Consider the following 18,656-nt stretch of genomic DNA (forward strand, 5'->3'; position numbering starts at 1 on the left):
AGAGTCCGGGGCAACTGGAGCCGGTAGGAGACAGGGTTCACCCTGCGCACCACCTTGAAGGGGCCAATGTAGCGAGGAGCAAGCTTGCGGTTCTCCACCCGCAGTGGAAGGTCCTTAGTGGACAGCCAAACACGCTGCCCAGGGCGGAAAGCGTGTGCAGGTCTTCTATGGCGGTTGGCCTGAGTCTGGTTGGTTCTGGAGGTCTGTATGAGGGTCTTCCTGACCTTGCTCCAGGTCTTGCGACACCGTCTCACATATTGGTTGACCGAGGGCACCCCCGCGTCCTCCTCCTGGTCCGGGAACAGAGGTGGCTGGAACCCGAATTGGCACTGGAATGGCGACAGCTTGGTGGCCGATGACTGCAGGGTGTTGTGGGCGTACTCCGCCCATGGCAGCCAGGTGCTCCACGATGTAGGGTTATCCATAGCCAGGCCTCGCAGGGTGGTTTCCAGGTCCTGGTTGAGCCTCTCCGTCTGACCATTGGACTGTGGGTGAAACCCAGAGGAGAGGCTGGCAGTGGCTCCGATGACCTTGCAGAACCCGTGCCACACTCGGGAGGAGAACTGGGGCCCTCGGTCTGAGACGATGTCCTGTGGAAGACCAAAGACTCGGAAGACATGATTAAACAAAAGTTTCGCAGTTTCAAGAGCAGAGGGGAGTTTGCACAGTGGTATGAAGCGGCAGGCCTTGGAGAATCTGTCAACTAAGACCAAAATGACCGTGTTACCTTGTGACTCAGGGAGACCCGTGATAAAGTCGACTGCCACGTGGGACCAGGGACACCGGGGAATGGTCAGAGGATGCAGGAGACCCTGGGGACGCTGTCGTGGGTTCTTGGTTCTGGTGCAAACCTCACAGGACAGGACAAATGACCTTACTTCCTTCTCCATGTTAGGCCACCAGAAGCGTCTTTTCAGGAAGTCCAGGGTCCTCCGAGCTCCCGGGTGGGCGGTGAGAGGGGAAGAGTGACCCCACTGGAGAACCTTGGCCCGGGCTTGATGTGGGACGTACAAGAGGCCTGGTGGCCCCGTCCCAGGACCGGGGGTCCTGGCGTTGGGCTCGTCGGACAGCCTCCTCAATACCCCAGCGGACAGGGGCCACAATCCGGGACACAGGGATAATAGGCCCGACTTCATTCTCCCTGTTAGTGGCAGAGAACAGTCTGGACAGTGCGTCAGGTTTGGTGTTCTTGGAGCCGGGGCGGTATGAGAGGGTGAAGTCAAACCGACTGAAAAACAGGGCCCACCTAGCCTGTCGAGGGTTCAGTCTCTTGGCTTGCTGGAGGTACTCCAGGTTCTTGTGGTCAGTCCAAACCAGGAATGGATGTTGTGCTCCCTCCAGCCAGTGCCTCCACTCCTCAAGGGCCAGTTTGACCGCTAGCAGTTCTCGATCCCCCACATCGTACCGGGACTCAGCAGGACTCAGGCGGTGGGAGAAGTAAGCGCAGGGGTGCAGCTTTCCTTCCGAACGTTGAGAGAGCACCGCGCCGACACCACTGTCCGAGGCGTCCACCTCCACGATGAATGGTTGGGAGGTGTCCGGGAGAACCAGAATGGGTGCCGTGCAGAAGCGGTCCTTGAGGTCTTTGAACGCCTTTTCTGCCTGAGGAGACCAGCCATAAGATCCACCTGTCCCTTTGGTGAGGTCAGACATGGGTGCTGCCACAGAACTGAAGTTCCTGATGAACTTGCGGTAGAAGTTAGCGAATCCTAAGAACCGCTGAACCTCCTTAACGGACTTGGGAGTAGGCCAATCCCGGACGGCCAGGGTCTTGGCAGGGTCCATTTGGAGTTGGCCTGTCCGTACAATAAATCCCAGAAAGGAGACCTCGGGAACATGAAATTCGCATTTCTGGGCCTTGGCGAACAGATTGTTCTGTAGCAGCCTCTGGAGAACCTGGCGGACATGGTGGCGGTGCTCCTGCACGGTCTTGGAAAAGATAAGGATGTCGTCGAGGTAGACAAAAACGTATAGGTTAATCATGTCCCTTAAGACGTCGTTGATTAGGGCCTGAAAAACAGCTGGTGCGTTGGTGAGTCCGAAGGGCATCACCTGGTATTCGTAGTGCCCAGACGGGGTGTTAAAGGCAGTCTTCCACTCGTCTCCCTGTCGGATACGGATGAGGTGGTATGCGTTCCGTAGGTCCAACTTGGTGAAGACGGTGGCGCCTTGGAGCAGGTCGAAAGCTGTGGACATCAGCGGAAGGGGATATCGGTTGCGCACAGTGATCTTATTCAGGCCCCTGTAATCAATACATGGTCGGAGCCCCCCATCCTTCTTGCCGACAAAGAAGAAGCCGGCTCCAGCAGGTGAAGTGGAGGGTCGAATAAACCCAGAGACCAGGGCATCTTTGAGGTATTCCTCCATGGCCTTGCGTTCTGGCTGAGAGAGGGAAAACAGTCTGCCACGAGGAGGGGTAGTCCCAGGGAGCAAGTCGATGGCACAGTCGTAGGCCCGGTGCGGAGGAAGAACGGCGGCCCTGCTCTTGCTGAATACCTCCTTGAGATCCCAGTACTCTGTGGGAACTTGAGATAACTCGGTGAGATCAGGGGGCTCGGCAGGAGACACAGGAGAGCTAGAGAGCAGACAAGAGGCATGGCATGCAGGGCCCCATTCCACAACCTGGCTTGTTACCCAGTCTATGCGAGGGTTGTGGCGAGTAAGCCAAGGAAGGCCTAGAATAACTGGGAACTCAGGTGAAGGAATCAGGTGCAGGGATATTTCTTCCTTGTGACCTTGAGACTGGAGGAAAACTGGAGAAGTAACTTGGGTGACTCTTCCATCACCTAACGCTTGGCCATCGAGGGCAGACACAGACAGTGGGACTTCAAGAGGTGCAGTCGGAATATTGATGCTTTGGGCGAAGTGAATATCCATAAAGTTCCCAGCCGCCCCTGAGTCTATCAAAGCTTGACAAGAGTGGACAGACTCACCCCAGGAGATGGAGACCGGGATGTAGATTCCTTGGCCAGGGAGTCCGGGAGAGAGGGTAGGCCCCGTCACAACCCTCCCTCGGCTGGACGGGGCGGTCCTTTTCCCAAGAGTTCGGGACATGATGCTCGGAAGTGACCAGGCTTGCCACAGTAGATGCAGCACTTGTCCCTCCTTCTGCGCTCCCTCTCAGATGCGGAGAGGCGAGTACGACCCACTTGCATGGGTTCTGGACAGTCACTGAAGGAGGTAGACGGTCTCCAGGTAGAGGTAGGGAGGCTGGGGGGGCTCAAGGCTTGGTGGCGTTCTCTCATCCTGTTGTCCAGACGAATAGCATGTGAGATGAGGGTTTCGAGGTCACTTGGGCATCCAATAGAGGCCAGACCGTCCTTGATGGGGTCAGACAGACCATGGTGGAAGGCTGACACCAGGGCAGTCTCGTTCCATCCACTTACTGCTGCGAGTGTTCGGAACGAGATGGCGTAATCTGCGACGCTTCCTCCTTGCCGGATGGACATGAGCTTTCGGGCTGCGTCGGTACTGATGTCTGCCTGATCGAAGACCCGAAGCATCTCTTCAGAAAACAGCTGGAAATCAAAGCACTCAGGTCCCTGTCTTTGCCAGATAGCAGTAGCCCAGGCTCGCGCCTTACCAGCTAATAAGGTGATCACAAAGGCAATCTTGCGGCGATCCGTAGTGTAGGTGGTAGGCTGAAGCTCAAAGGTGAGTTGACACTGGGTAAGGAACTCTCGGCACTCACTGTGCTTGCCGTCATACCTCTGTGGTGCAGGAAGGCTGGGTTCGCGAGGTGAAGAAGGCAGCATTGCAGGAGGCACTGGAGCAGGAGTGGGAGCTGGATCAGGAGCAGGAACTGGATCAGGAGCAGGAGATGCAGGCAGAGATGTCAGCTGTGCCAGGGTTTTCCCAATTTGCTGAAGCAGTTCCTCGTGGCGAGCGAGGGCCTCACGTTGGCTGGTGAGCGTACGTCCATGAGCGTCCATGGTCGCTCCGAAGCATGTCAAAGCTGCCATAATTCCCTGAAGGTTGGCCGGGTAGACAGTTGAAGCAGCCTCTGCTGAGTCGGTCATGACGGAGTCTTTTCTGTTAGGGTTTTGCTGGGATTCGAACCTGGTTCGTTGGTGTGATAATCCAGCAAACCCCCACTAGGCCACCAGGGGGATGACTCAAATGCAGAGGCGTGAGGCGGAAGTAGAAAAAGAATCAAAAGGTTTATTTAAACTATATACACTATATACAGGGCAAAACAAAAGACAAAAAAAACCAAGGAGTATAATCCAAAAGAAAAGCAAAGTGCAAAAATTCAAAAGCTAAGAAGATCAAAAAACACAGTACAAAGGAAACTGGAGATAAACATAACAGCACAAAGACTCCGTGACAAGAGGACTGAACTCAGGGGTATAAATAGACAAACTAATTAAGGACACAGGTGAAGATAATTAGGCAATTAACACAAACACAAAACACAGGAACAGTGGCGGCCTCTAGAGGCCAAAATAAACACGACATGAAAAGGAAATAACAGCGGCCTCTAGAGGCCAAAACAGTCCTAGTCCTAACAGTGTGTGTCCGCACTTTTCTCAGTTCTGATGATAAACTGTATTAACCAAAATCTACAGGCTACAACCCGCTATACAGTTTTATACACACCACTTTTGTTTAGAATGTACTGAAGTTGGACTTTCATGCTATATGCTAGGCTTCATGGCACTAATAACTAGCCTAGCTGACTAAACGAAAAATAAGGTGAAATCCAGTGAAGGTCTTGCTCTCATAGCTGAAGCAAAACAAACATTAGAATATATTTATATAAATCCCATACAGCCTCATTCAAAAGTATTGGAATGGCAAGGACAATTCATTTGTTTTTGCTATACCCTGAAGACATTTGGGTTTGAAATTGGGGGAAGCCCATGGCCTAATGGTTAGAGAAGCAGATTTGGGACCAAAAGGTTGCTGACTTGAATTCCCCCCCCAAAAAAAATAAATAAAAGTATTTGATGGTAAGAACATATCTTTTTTTTTTCAAGAATTATTATTATTGCATTTTTCACAAATTTCTACTGTCATTTCCCCAGTTTGTTTACATTCTAAACATAAATGATTTTGTCAGACATTTTGTATAAAGTTTTTATTTATCGAATTTGCAAAAAAAATGCTCTGTTTCTCAAAATCCAGTGAATATGGATATAATGAAACAATTATTCCGCTCAATCTCATTGTACATGGCTTATAGCCAACTCGGCACTACGCACTTCGTCGGCCATCAGCTCATATACGACTCGATTTCGTGGAATAACTGTTAAATAGCCTCAGGAAATACTGTGGTAAGCCTATTTCTTACAATACTATTTTAATGAGGATGTCTTTATCTGTGTATGTTTCTAGTGATGCTTCACTTTGTAATCTAGACTTTTTATTGTGTATTTAAGATCGTTAACCATGTTGCAACACTCATTTCCGAGATCTGGAAACTCATCTTTTCAATTCAGTGAAAACCTTAGAGACTCAGCAAGGCTTTCGTTCACATGAAAGATTCTCTAGCTTTTGTGGAGAAATGAAAAATGCTACCTTTTGACACTGGTCAAGACAAGGAACACGTGAAAAAATCGAGATTGTCATGTAATAATGTTCCAAGGCACAATCCTGAGACTTCATAACACATCATATTTCATAACCCAATATGAAAGTTCAATTTTTGCCGATTATCCCTACATCTGGTGCATGAGCGTCGTTCACTCTCGCCAGACTGAACGATGCTCACGTTCACGTTCGTTAGTTGCAAATTGATTCGTTCAGTTCACCGTTCACCAAAAATATGAGCATGGTCAATGAACGGCATTCATTTAGCGTGTTCATGTACAACACTGGTGGTAACAGCTGCAATGATGTAACCCAGGTTAATATAACTGCAGTCATAAGTAGCTGTTTCATATGCCTCAAATGTCTTTGCAGTCTTACTATTCACACTCTTAATGCTAGCTGTCTGTGTCCATCTTGGGTCATCCATGAACGTGATTAGAGAGATCGGATCATGGTGCGTCTCTTAGAGGCACTGGACCCTATTCATGCCTTTATACAGTATGTGTAACTGTATCATCTGAGAGATGTTGGTGGTAGCTTCTTGGAGATCCCCTGCACGGCTATCAAGAGCAGTAATATCATTAGCATAGTCAGTGTCAGTGATGTGGACTGCTGGATATCGAGAGCTGTGGCGTTTCTGGAGCAAGAAACCTTCTGAGGCGATTCCCTCAGCCATGCCATGCTCGATTACCCAGTTTAGGACAATGCTGAAAATTAAAGAGGCTTGTATGTCGCCTTGCCCTGTCCCTAACTTCACTTCAGACTAGTCACTTGGTCATCCCTCATGCACACTGCACTAATAGTATTGGTGTAGGAAGCTTTGCAAATGTTAATGTACTTTGCTGGTACGCAAGTGTTTCAGAGCAGCCCAGAGCCTATCCCAGCTGACTATGGGCAAGAGGCGGGGTACACCCTGGATAAGTCGGCAGATCATCGCAGGGCTGACACACAGAGACAAACAACCATTCACACTCACATTCACACCTACGGTCAATTTAGAGCCACCAATTAGCCTAACCTACAACCCCGATTCCAAAAAAAGTTGGGACAAAGTACAAATTGTAAATAAAAACGGAATGCAAAAATTTACAAATCTCAAAAACTGATATTGTATTCACAATAGAACATAGACAACATATCAAATGTCGAAAGTGAGACATTTTGAAATTTCATGCCAAATATTGGCTCATTTGAAATTTCATGACAGCAACACATCTCAAAAAAGTTGGGACAGGGGCAATAAGAGGCTGGAAAAGTTAAAGGTACAAAAAAAGGAACAGCTGGAGGACCAAATTGCAACTCATTAGGTCAACTGGCAATAGGTCATTAACATGACTGGGTATAAAAAGAGCATCTTGGAGTGGCAGCGGCTCTCAGAAGTAAAGATGGGAAGAGGATCACCAATCCCCCTAATTCTGTGCCGACAAATAGTGGAGCAATATCAGAAAGGAGTTCGACAGTGTAAAATTGTAAAGAGTTTAAACACATCATCATCTACAGTGCATAATATCATCAAAAGATTCAGAGAATCTGGAAGAATCTCTGTCCGTAAGGGTCAAGGCCGGAAAACCATACTGGGTACCAGTGATCTTCGGGCCCTTAGACGGCACTGCATCACATACAGGCATGCTTCTGTATTGGAAATCACAAAATGGGCTCAGGAATATTTCCAGAGAACATTATCTGTGAACACAATTCACCGTGCCATCCGCCGTTGCCAGCTAAAACTCTGTAGTTCAAAGAAGAAGCCGTATCTAAACATGATCCAGAAGTGCAGATGTCTTCTCTGGGCCAAGGCTCATTTAAAATGGACTGTGGCAAAGTGGAAAACTGTTCTGTGGTCAGACGAATCAAAATGTGAAGTTCTTTATGGAAATCAGGGACGCCGTGTCATTCGGACTAAAGAGGAGAAGGACGACCCAAGTTGTTATCAGCGCTCAGTTCAGAAGCCTGCATCTCTGATGGTATGGGGTTGCATTAGTGCGTGTGGCATGGGCAGCTTACACATCTGGAAAGACACCATCAATGCTGAAAGGTATATCCAGGTTCTAGAGCAACATATGCTCCCATCCAGACGACGTCTCTTTCAGGGAAGACCTTGCCTTTTCCAACATGACAATGTCAAACCACATACTGCATCAATTACAGCATCATGGCTGCGTAGAAGAAGGGTCCGGGTACTGAACTGGCCAGCCTGCAGTCCAGATCTTTCACCCATAGAAAACATTTGGCACATCATAAAACGGAAGATACGACAAAAAAGACCTAAGACAGTTGAGCAACTAGAATCCTACATTAGACAAGAATGGGTTAACATTCCTATCCCTAAACTTGAGCAACTTGTCTCCTCAGTCCCCAGACGTTTACAGACTGTTGTAAAGAGAAAAGGGGATGTCTCACAGTGGTAAACATGGCCTTGTCCCAACTTTTTTGAGATGTGTTGTTGTCATGAAATTTAAAATCACCTAATTTTTCTCTTTAAATGATACATTTTCTCAGTTTTAACATTTGATATGTCATCTATGTTCTATTCTGAATAAAATATGGAATTTTGAAACTTCCACATCATTGCATTCCGTTTTCATTTACAATTTGTACTTTGTCCCAACTTTTTTGGAATCGGGGTTGTACATGTCTTTGGACTGTGGGGGAAACCAGAGCAAACCCACACAGACACAGGGAGAACATCCACACAAAAAGGCCCTCATTGACCGCTGGGCTCAAACCCAAGACCTTCTTGCTGTGAGGCAACAGTACTAACCACTACACCACCGCGCTACCTCCATTTGAAAGTCTTGATATAATAAATTTTTTTAGGTAATTAGATAAATTATTATGATTAATAATTAGGAAGCCTTCTGAGGTGATTCCTTCAGCTATGCCACGCTCGCTTTAAAAACACACACACAAAACACACAACAACCTTGGGCTGTGTGGTGCAATGGATAGTGTGTTGAACTTCTAGGTTCATCAGAGAAGCAACTCAAAGGTTGTAGGTTCAAGTCCCATCAGAATCATAGGGTGTCATGGTGGAGTAGTAGTTAGCACTGTTACCTCACAGGAAGAAGGTTCTGGGTTCAAGCCCGACGGGGACCTTTCTGTGTGGAGTTTGCATGTTCTCCCTGTGTTTATGTGGGTTTCCTCTGGGTGCTCCAGTTTCCCCCACAGTCCAAAGACATGTGGTTGGGCTGAAGTGCCCTTGAACAAGGCACTGAACCCCTGGGCGCTGCAGCATAGCTGCTCTGGGTATGTGTGTGTGCTCACTTGTGAGTGCATTTGTGTGTTCACTGCTTCAGATGGGTTCAATGCAGAGAGGAATTTTACTGTGTGTCTGTGCTTGAGTGTACGTGTGACAAATAATTCAGTTCTAATTCAACTGGATATAGCTCGAAAAGGATTTGTAAATCACTGCATTCTGTTTTTCTATACATTTTACACAGCATCCCAAATCTTTTGAAATTAGGGTTGTATTTAGCAGTGTAACCAGATGAGTCACAGCAGCTGAAGAGGCCAAAATATGGAGATAAACCATATGCACTCACTGATGCTGTCTTGGAAAAGCAATAATCAAATCCCAGAGCAACGGAGAACATTTCAGCAAATGTAAGAGACATGAATTCAAACAAATATGCTAATCAGCGCAAACTCAGAAAAGGTCTTAAAATGGATTTGGGTTGACTTTCTGTTTTTATTCCTTTTTTAATATATATTATTTCCACAATGTCATCTCATCTCATTATCTCTAGCCGCTTTATCCTGTTCTACAGGGTTGCAGGCAAGCTGGAGCCTATCCCAGCTGACTACGGGCGAAAGGCGGGGTACACCCTGGACAAGTCGCCAGGTCATCACAGGGCTGACACATAGACACAGACAACCATTCACACTCACATTCACACCTACGGTCAATTTAGAGTCACCAGTTAACCTAACCTGCATGCCTTTGGACTGTGGGGGAAACCGGAGCACCCGGAGGAAACCCACGCGGACACGGGGAGAACATGCAAACTCCGCACAGAAAGGCCCTCGTCGGCCACGGTGCTCGAACCCGGACCTTCTTGCTGTGAGGCGACAGCGCTAACCACTACACCACCGTGCCGCCCACAATGTCATTAATATGATTAAAATTGTGTGTGTAATTGAAACAAGAAGCTAAATGTAAACTTGAGGTGTACCTTATTTAGCCTTCTTATGCCTAAATTTACACACATTCAAGAGCACAAGATTCTCGTGAATACTAAATTACTTGTGTAAATGCTCGTATGGAAGATTTACAGATAAGTTAGTTCATATCCAGCCTGATCAATTAAAACAAGTGCATTAATATACACCTTGCAGCTGGCACTATTGTTAAAGCTGCTGTCACATCCTCTGACCAATCAGAACTGATCATTCAGCAGCACTGCAGTATAAAGTTATTTAATGCTATCTTCAAAAAGTTGGTGTCCAATCCAAATAAGTGCATGTAATTCAGATTACTAGGTGCCTCCATGTTAGGTTTTATTGACCCAGTGTTTATGGTCTAATTGTTTAAACCAAACTCATTTCAAGCTACCTGTTCTTAATCCAGTACTTTTCCTTGGCATGCATCAACAAGTGCCCCGAGTTTCTCGAATAGTGGGATTTTCTGTACCATTTATTTGTGTTTACAGGTATGCTGTTGATTTGGATTAGGAAGGGAAGGAAATAGATTTCACCTCAGAGGCAGAAGAAAGCAGCATCACTGGAGCTTGCTGTTTGGCTCTGAGATTATATTCACTAAAGCCCCTCGGAATATGTGAGATTTATAGTGATGGAGGATTATTTTGAAAACAGGGAGATAGGATTTTAATATACATAAATCCCGAAATAACCCTGTCCCATATCATCCCTACCTTAGGCACACAAAGAGGCACACACACATCAAAACACATCCAGATTGTGTTGCACAAGATATTCGACTAGAAAACTGGAAAGACTGGGAGATGTGACATAACATGACGTGATATGGTGGTGTCTTGCTAGAATACATTTTCAATACAGCCAAAATAAACAGTACCTGATTATATGCCTTAGGTTTCCATTTACAATCGATTAAAACATTCAACATTATAAAAGTACAGAAATTGTACAGTTGTAAAAACTTAATAATGAGTGTTTGGATAACTCCTTCAGGCTCATGGCAATCATCTTCTTTTTTCAGCTGCTCCCGTCAGGGGTTGCCACAGCGGATCTGTTCCGCTTATTTGATTTGGTATACTGTAGATTTTTACACCAGATACCCTTTCTGACACAACCCTCCCCAATCTATCCGGGCTTGGAACTGGCATTAAGTATGCGCTGGCTTGTGCAACTCCAGTGGCTGGGTATTTTTACCTAATCTGCATGTCTTTAAACTGTGGAGGAACCTGGAGGAACCCCACACAGACACAAGAAGAACATGCAATCTCCTCCCGTCGGCTGTGAGGTTCAAACCTGGAACCTTCTTGCTGTGAGATGAAAGTGCTAACCACCACACCACCGTGCAGTGTGGGCTTGTGGACAAGTGACTCTTGGCAATATATAACCAAAAACAAGAGTGCTCTGAGAGCACAATATCCCCCGCTGGCAACTAGGCCATAATTCTGGTTAAATGCGACTGAATTGAACAAAATTACAATCTGTGTCTTACCGACATATAACAAGGAATCCTGTCAAGTTTTGTGAAATTCCTCCAAAAATTGTGAGAGGAGTTGATTTCAGAAGCTGAGCACCCTTCCAGGGACGGACGGCTGGACAGACATCACCACGACATAATCCCCCTTCGGGCCTTTCAGCCAGCAGGGGATAAAAATTGTGAGGGAAGTTGATTTCAGAAAGCAAGCACACCTTGATGAAATTGCCAAAGTACAAGTTTGTTAATAATCAAGGGCATAACTCTGGTAAAATTTGCCCAAATTAAATGAAATTTCAATATGCGTGTAACTGTCATATATCAAGGCCTTTTGCCAAGCTTCGAGAAATTCGTCCAAAAATTGTGAGAGGAGTTGATTTCAGAAGGAAAAACACACTCTCGTGAAATTGTCAAATTATAATTTTGTTAATCAAGGGCTGTAACTCTGGTAAAATGTGACCGAATTTAACAAAATTACAATATGCGTATTACCGACATATAACAAAGAATCCTGCCAAGTTTTGTGAAATTCCTCCAAAAATTGTGAGAGGAGTTGATTTCAGAAGGTGAGCACCCTTCCCGGGATGGACGGAAGGACGGACAGATGCCACAACATAATCCCCCTTCGGGCCTTTCGGCCAGCAGGGGATAAAAAAAGCTGTTAACAAAAGCATTAGAATGAAAAAACAAATAAAAAATTTATCATTAGCTCTCAGGCCAGGTTTTGGTTGGTGTGCAGTTGGCAGTTTTCAGCAAAGTTTCCACCCCTGAACTGAAACTAGTATAAAAAGTTCAGTCAAAGAAAAAGACACATTTTTCTTCTATTTCTAAATCATTGCGCATTTCATGTTTAAAAACATTTGGCAACCCTGCTGGTGTGACTCTCAAGAGGGCAGGTCTGAATTCAGGCAGCTCTCTGTAATGCAAATGTGTTTTTGAATCTTGCCTTCTCTACTAGCAAGTTCAGAGATGTTTGCTGAAGAAATATATGTTAGTTACCAGCTGGGAGGTCCGTATGGTGAAATACCGTGACCGAGGTCTTGAAAGTACTGAGCGAGGCCCTCTGGGCCGAGGTCAGTATTCAAGGCCAAGGTCACGGTATTTCACCGTACGGACCGACCTTAAGCTGGTAAATAATATATTTATTTTTTTCTTTACCAAATTCTAACAGAAAACGAGAGCGCCCGAAAGGGAAAACCGAGCCGAGCCGCCATTTTGAATCCTCATTCACGGCTGTCATGCAAATGGCTTCCTCCTCAGTATACAAGTGCACTTCCATGGCAGGAAAAAAACTACATTTTGCCACCTATGTAGTCCCCTATTTATACAAAATTGAGTCATTCAGGATTCAGCCACGTTTTTGCTCGGCATTAGCAACAGTTAGAGGTTTTTAGCTTTCTCCTGAAATGTTTTCTTTTATTTCTTCTTCCTCAGGGTAGTAAAACTCGCTTTCGCTGTGAACACTGTCGTTATCACTATCCATGCTGTAAAATTAATGCTATTCTCCTGAGAAATGCTGGCAAAAATTTATAAGATTTTTGATAATCTTATAAATAAATCTTATAAAAAAAAGATAAATGTTGACAAAAAAATGCTACTATGTTTGTTGTTGTGAACGAGTGAGTCGCCAGAGGTCCATAACCAGGGTCCGTATCGTAGGATACGGACCCGCTCGCCAGTCAATCAGAGCGCAGGATTTGATGGAAACCGGACCGGGAAAAAATAAGACGTTATGTTATATACAAAGGATGGAACTGTCAGTGCACAGTCAAAGTTAACCTGCGCATGCGCACATGGACTTCCTCTGTCTGCTTGACTGCATGAAGTGAGCGATTTCATGCACATTATTTGCTCAGGAATCCCCTCAAATTAAATAACTTCCCAGCCACAGAATGGCCGGATATCTTGTGAGATATTACAGAAATAAACATATATCACAATGACCAAATTTCAGAGGGAAGTAAATTTCACCGATTTTATGAAATCGAAAGGCCGTCGAGCTTTAACCATAGACTGCTGATAAACTGATATTTTATCTTGAAAGTTTTATTCAGACATCATACACTTTTTTTATGCTGATGTTAATTTCATAGTTATTCATAAAAGTGATTGATTTGAGGTAAACCAGCTGCTGGCAGCAGAAAAAACAGCAGTGATTGAAAGTGTTGCACAAGGCCAAGCTAAATTTGCTTATTTTTTTCTAGCTCATCACGGACAGATGTGACAGACAACATGTGACAATGAGAACACAGACATTAAGGTAGACCATGATACAGCAGTGATGCAGGCACGAGTTAGTGCAGCATCAATGACCAAAAAAAAAAAAAGCCAATTAGCATAATTCTCTGGTTCGCATTTTCCATGAGGCAAATCAATGAAAATGCAACTGTATTGATCAGGAAACCCAAACAGCACACACAAATCTAGCCAATGGAACTACAACATGTGCAGATTACATCTCATGCAGCTCTGCTGCTAACTGGAAAGATGGTAGTGCAGTGTTGTTTTAGATGACTGTTAATGCACATTCTGAATATTTGCTTTTTAATCAGTTGTGTTTTTTTCTAAACACCACTCCAGAACGTTTGGTTATGTCAAGGTTAATCACAAGCGGAGGCCTATGTGAAGGGAACTTGAGTTCAATCTGCTTATCACAAGCTGAGGGTGTGGAGATTTAAGAAATCATCACTTAACAGGGGTTGAACTCACCCATTATACAACCCCGATTCCAAAAAAGTTAGGACAAAGTACAAATTGTAAATAAAAACAGAATTAAATAATTTACAAATCTCAAAAACTGATATTGTATTCACAATAGAACATAGACAACATATCAAATGTCGAAAGTGAGACATTTTGAAATTTCATGCCAAATATTGGCTCATTTGAAATTTCATGACAGCAACACATCTCAAAAAAGCTGGGACAGGGGCAATAAGAGGCTGGAAAAGTTAAAGGTACAAAAAAGGAACAGCTGGAGGACCAAATTGCAACTCATTAGGTCAACTGGCAATAGGTCATTAACACGACTGGGTATAAAAAGAGCATCTTGGAGTGGCAGCGGCTCTCAGAAGTAAAGATGGGAAGTGGATCACCAATCCCCCTAATTCTGCGCCGACAAATAGTGAAGCAATATCAGAAAGGAGTTCGACAGTGTAAAATTGCAAAGAGTTTGAACATATAATCATCTACAGTGCATAATATCATCAAAAGATTCAGAGAATCTGGAAGAATCTCTGTGCGTAAGGGTCAAGGCCGGAAAACCATACTGGGTGCCCGTGATCTTCGGGCCCTTAGACGGCACTGCATCACATACAGGCATGCTTCTGTATTGGAAATCACAAAATGGGCTCAGGAATATTTCCAGAGAACATTATCTGTGAACACAATTCACTGCGCCATCCGCCGTTGCCAGCTAAAACTCTATAGTTCAAAGAAGAAGCCGTATCTAAACATGATCCAGAAGCGCAGACGTCTTCTCTGGGCCAAGGCTCATTTAAAATGGACTGTGGCAAAGTGGAAAACTGTTCTGTGGTCAGACGAATCAAAATTTGAAGTTCTTTATGGAAATCAGGGACGCCGTGTCATTCGGACTAAAGAGGAGAAGGACGACCCAAGTTGTTATCAGCGCTCAGTTCAGAAGCCTGCATCTCTGATGGTATGGGGTTGCATTAGTGCGTGTGGCATGGGCAGCTTACACATCTGGAAAGACACCATCAATGCTGAAAGGTATATCCAGGTTCTAGAGCAACATATGCTCCCATCCAGACAACGTCTCTTTCAGGGAAGACCTTGCATTTTCCAACATGACAATGCCAAACCACATACTGCATCAATTACAGCATCATGGCTGCGTAGAAGACGGGTCCGGGTACTGAACTGGCCAGCCTGCAGTCCAGATCTTTCACCCATAGAAAACATTTGGCGCATCATAAAACGGAAGATACGACAAAAAAAGACCTAAGACAGTTGAGCAACTAGAATCCTACATTAGACAAGAATGGGTTAAAATTCCTATCCCTAAACTTGAGCAACTTGTCTCCTCAGTCCCCAGACATTTACAGACTGTTGTAAAGAGAAAAGGGGATGTCTCACAGTGGTAAACATGGCCTTGTCACAACTTTTTTGAGATGTGTTGTTGTCATGAAATTTAAAATCACCTAATTTTTCTCTTTAAATGATACATTTTCTCAGTTTAAACATTTGATATGTCATCTATGTTCTATTCTGAATAAAATATGGAATTTTGAAACTTCCACATCATTGCATTCCGTTTTTATTTACAATTTGTACTTTGTCCCAACTTTTTTGGAATCGGGGTTGTACACAAGGATATCCAAAAATAGCAAATGCTGCCCAATTCACCCCAGTCCCCAGTGGAGACCACTTTTCTGATTCAGCAAAAATAAATACACCCCCACAAATAACACAGCCAACTGTTTTCCTTTAAGTTCAGGAGGTAGTGTTGTAAAGAGCAGTGTGTTAATGATGCACATAATGGCTATTATTTACAAAACAAACGTACAACAGAAAGTTGGGCATACGGTCATTTCCATGCAAAGCTCAGGACTTATCAGTAGGGACGTGAGCGGAGGCAACGATCAAATCAAGTCTCACCTCATGTAAGCAAGTTTGAGTCCATGCGGATGTGCGGTGCAGGACAGTAACCCCCCAAAATCTGTCCCTCTGAGTTACATGTCGGTCCTGAGATCGAGATGCTGACCTCTTCTGTTCCTCGGACCTGCCTGATCCATCCTGGTGCCCTGTGTCTGGTTGGAGTCTCATTGCATCGCTCCTGTGGAGGGCGGCCCCATGTGGCCAGTTGGGGGTCGCGCCTGGAGGACGCTCTGGACTCCTGCAGTGGTGCTTTTGTGGCTGGGGACTGCAGTTGACTTGCTGACTTTGGGACTGCGGTTGTCGTGAATGGTTTTGCGCTCGGGTTTCCGTCTGTGGGAGGTTTATAGCATCAACGAAGCTGACTTTATGTTAGGACTGTTAATGCTATAGTCATGTTGTCTGTTGTTGCCCAAATGAGGATGGGTTCCCTTTTGAGTCTGGTTCCTCTCGAGGTTTCTTCCTCATGTCGTCTGAGGGAGTTTTTCCTTGCCACCGTCACCACAGGCTTGCTCATTGGGGATAGATTAGGGATCAAATTAGCTCATATTTTAAGTCGTTCAAATTCTGTAAAGCTGCTTTGCAACAATGTTTATTGTTAAAAGCGCTTTGACTTAAACCTGGCTAAGTGGAGAATTGTTCTTCGACCATATATTCTGCCTAGCATTTAAGCATATGCAGCCACATATTCATCACTTAAAAATATGTAGTGTATAGTAAAATATTATATTTTGTAAAGACCTAGATCCACACATATGACCTACATCTACAGATGTGTGTCATATATCCCTAACATAGGCTAAATAGGAATGATCAAATTGTTTATAATTAACAGGGTTAACAGGGGTTTTTTTTTTGGCATTGGATAAATTCCTCTTTCACTTTGAGATAGCCTACTTGTTAGACCAGGCTACTGGTGACACAAGTACAAATAAAATTAAGCAATTAAAAGCAGTAGGTAGGCTAACCGAACTGCAAGGCGATAGGTTAGATGCTGATTCAGTCATCTATTTAAACAAGAGCTTTGTCAGTCATCAAATCTCTGCAATGGCACATCTGGCTCTGTTAGAAGACCTCTACACATCTGTATGATACGACAGGGTTTTTTAGGAGCACAGGGATTTTTTTTTTTTTAATAGAGAGTGACATGTGGCTATTAAGTCACTTTCATCTCCCAAGGCACCCAGGTTGGTGGTGTGTCAGCATGGGGGCGGAGGACACACACTCTCTCACACAGCTCGCGGTTCCCTGGCTCTGTGTGGCGGCTCTACCCGTATCAAAAAGAAGTATACTTCAAGTTAATTTTATTAAGTATACTTAAGTAAAGTTAAAGTATATTTCCTTAGGTACTGTATACTTTTGTGTATCAAGTATACTGATATCAATGTACTTACAGTATACTTGTAAGTAAACTAATCTAATACTTCTTGGGACTAAATTGGCCCACTTTTAGTTTATAAAAAGTATACTTTAAGTCTAAGAGAAGTAAACTTTGAGTATACAACTATGTAGTATTTTTTATTTTGTATTGCAAGTATACCACAAGTAAACTTATATACTAATAGTTTACTAGTTCTATACTTGTAGTCCACTCTTTAGTTTACAAAATTATACTTCATAGTATACTGGAAATATACTATGAGTTTACATGTTTTATACTTCTAGTCCACTTTGTAGTATACTGGAAATATACTATTGGTTTACTCATTATACACTTCTAGTCCACTTTTCAGTTTATAAAAGTATACTTTATACCATATTGGAAATATACTATTAGTTACTGGTTATATACATCTAGTCCACTTTTTAGTTTTGAAGTATACTGCAATTACCCTTCTAGGTATACTATTAGTTTTCTAGCCCGAACCCTTACCTCATGCACACTACCAGTAGACAACTTAAGTGTTTTGTACCTTAAGTTACAATGAAGTTATAAAGGTAAGAATTCACAAAATAATAACAGATCCTCAGGATTAAGAACATATTCATTTTCTTTAAAAATCAAAATTTAAAGCAACATTGTATTAAATGCCAAAGTATGAAAACATGGCAATGACAACTGAAATTGACATCCAAGCTCTAAAGAAAAAGAAATATATAAAAAAAATTAATTATCCCACTCAGGAGAAAAAAAAAAAACCTTATATGGACCCACAGACATACCTAAGAGTCAACAACGCTGTCTATAAGGCACAAATATTTTAATACTTTATTACACTTTTGCTAAGTATTTCTTGATCAAAAAGTTTAAGTATAAGCTTAATATACTTAGACTTTTCGATATACTTTTCAGTATAAGCCAAGTATACTAATGTATAACTTTATTAAGTAGATCTCTGATAAGTAAATAAGAAGTAAACTGAAAGCATACTCTCTTATTTTTAGTTTAAAAGAAGTATACTAGAAGCACACTTGAATAAACTTCTTTTTTGTAAGGGAAGGCCAGTTTGTCTAGCTGAAGGACAAACACCACTGGTGCTTGGCTCTGACTGACCTGAAACAATTAAAATGAGGAAATAAAGAAACTCTGCAACCATGTCATTTTTGGTGGCATGTTTCAGATTTGAACCTTTCTTTTCTTCTCCTACATGTAAAGATTTGTGATATAAGCCATTATATTACTATTAGATACAGCATATGGGCTAGACATATCACAGATGTAAAAATGAAATATTCAAACATCAGCTGGAGCTCAATTTTTGATGACAACTTTATTTATTAGGGATAAATGTATTCATTCATGGGGACGTCGTGGCTCAGGTGGATAAGGTGCCATACCATAAATCCGGGGACCTGGGTTTGATTCCAACCCGAGGTCATTTCCCGAGCCCTCCCCGTCTCTCTCTCCCACTCATTTCCTGTCCTATCCAATAAAGGTGAA

The sequence above is a fragment of the Neoarius graeffei genome, chromosome 14 (assembly GCF_027579695.1).
Source record: "Neoarius graeffei isolate fNeoGra1 chromosome 14, fNeoGra1.pri, whole genome shotgun sequence".
In the NCBI taxonomy this organism is placed as follows: domain Eukaryota; kingdom Metazoa; phylum Chordata; class Actinopteri; order Siluriformes; family Ariidae; genus Neoarius; species Neoarius graeffei.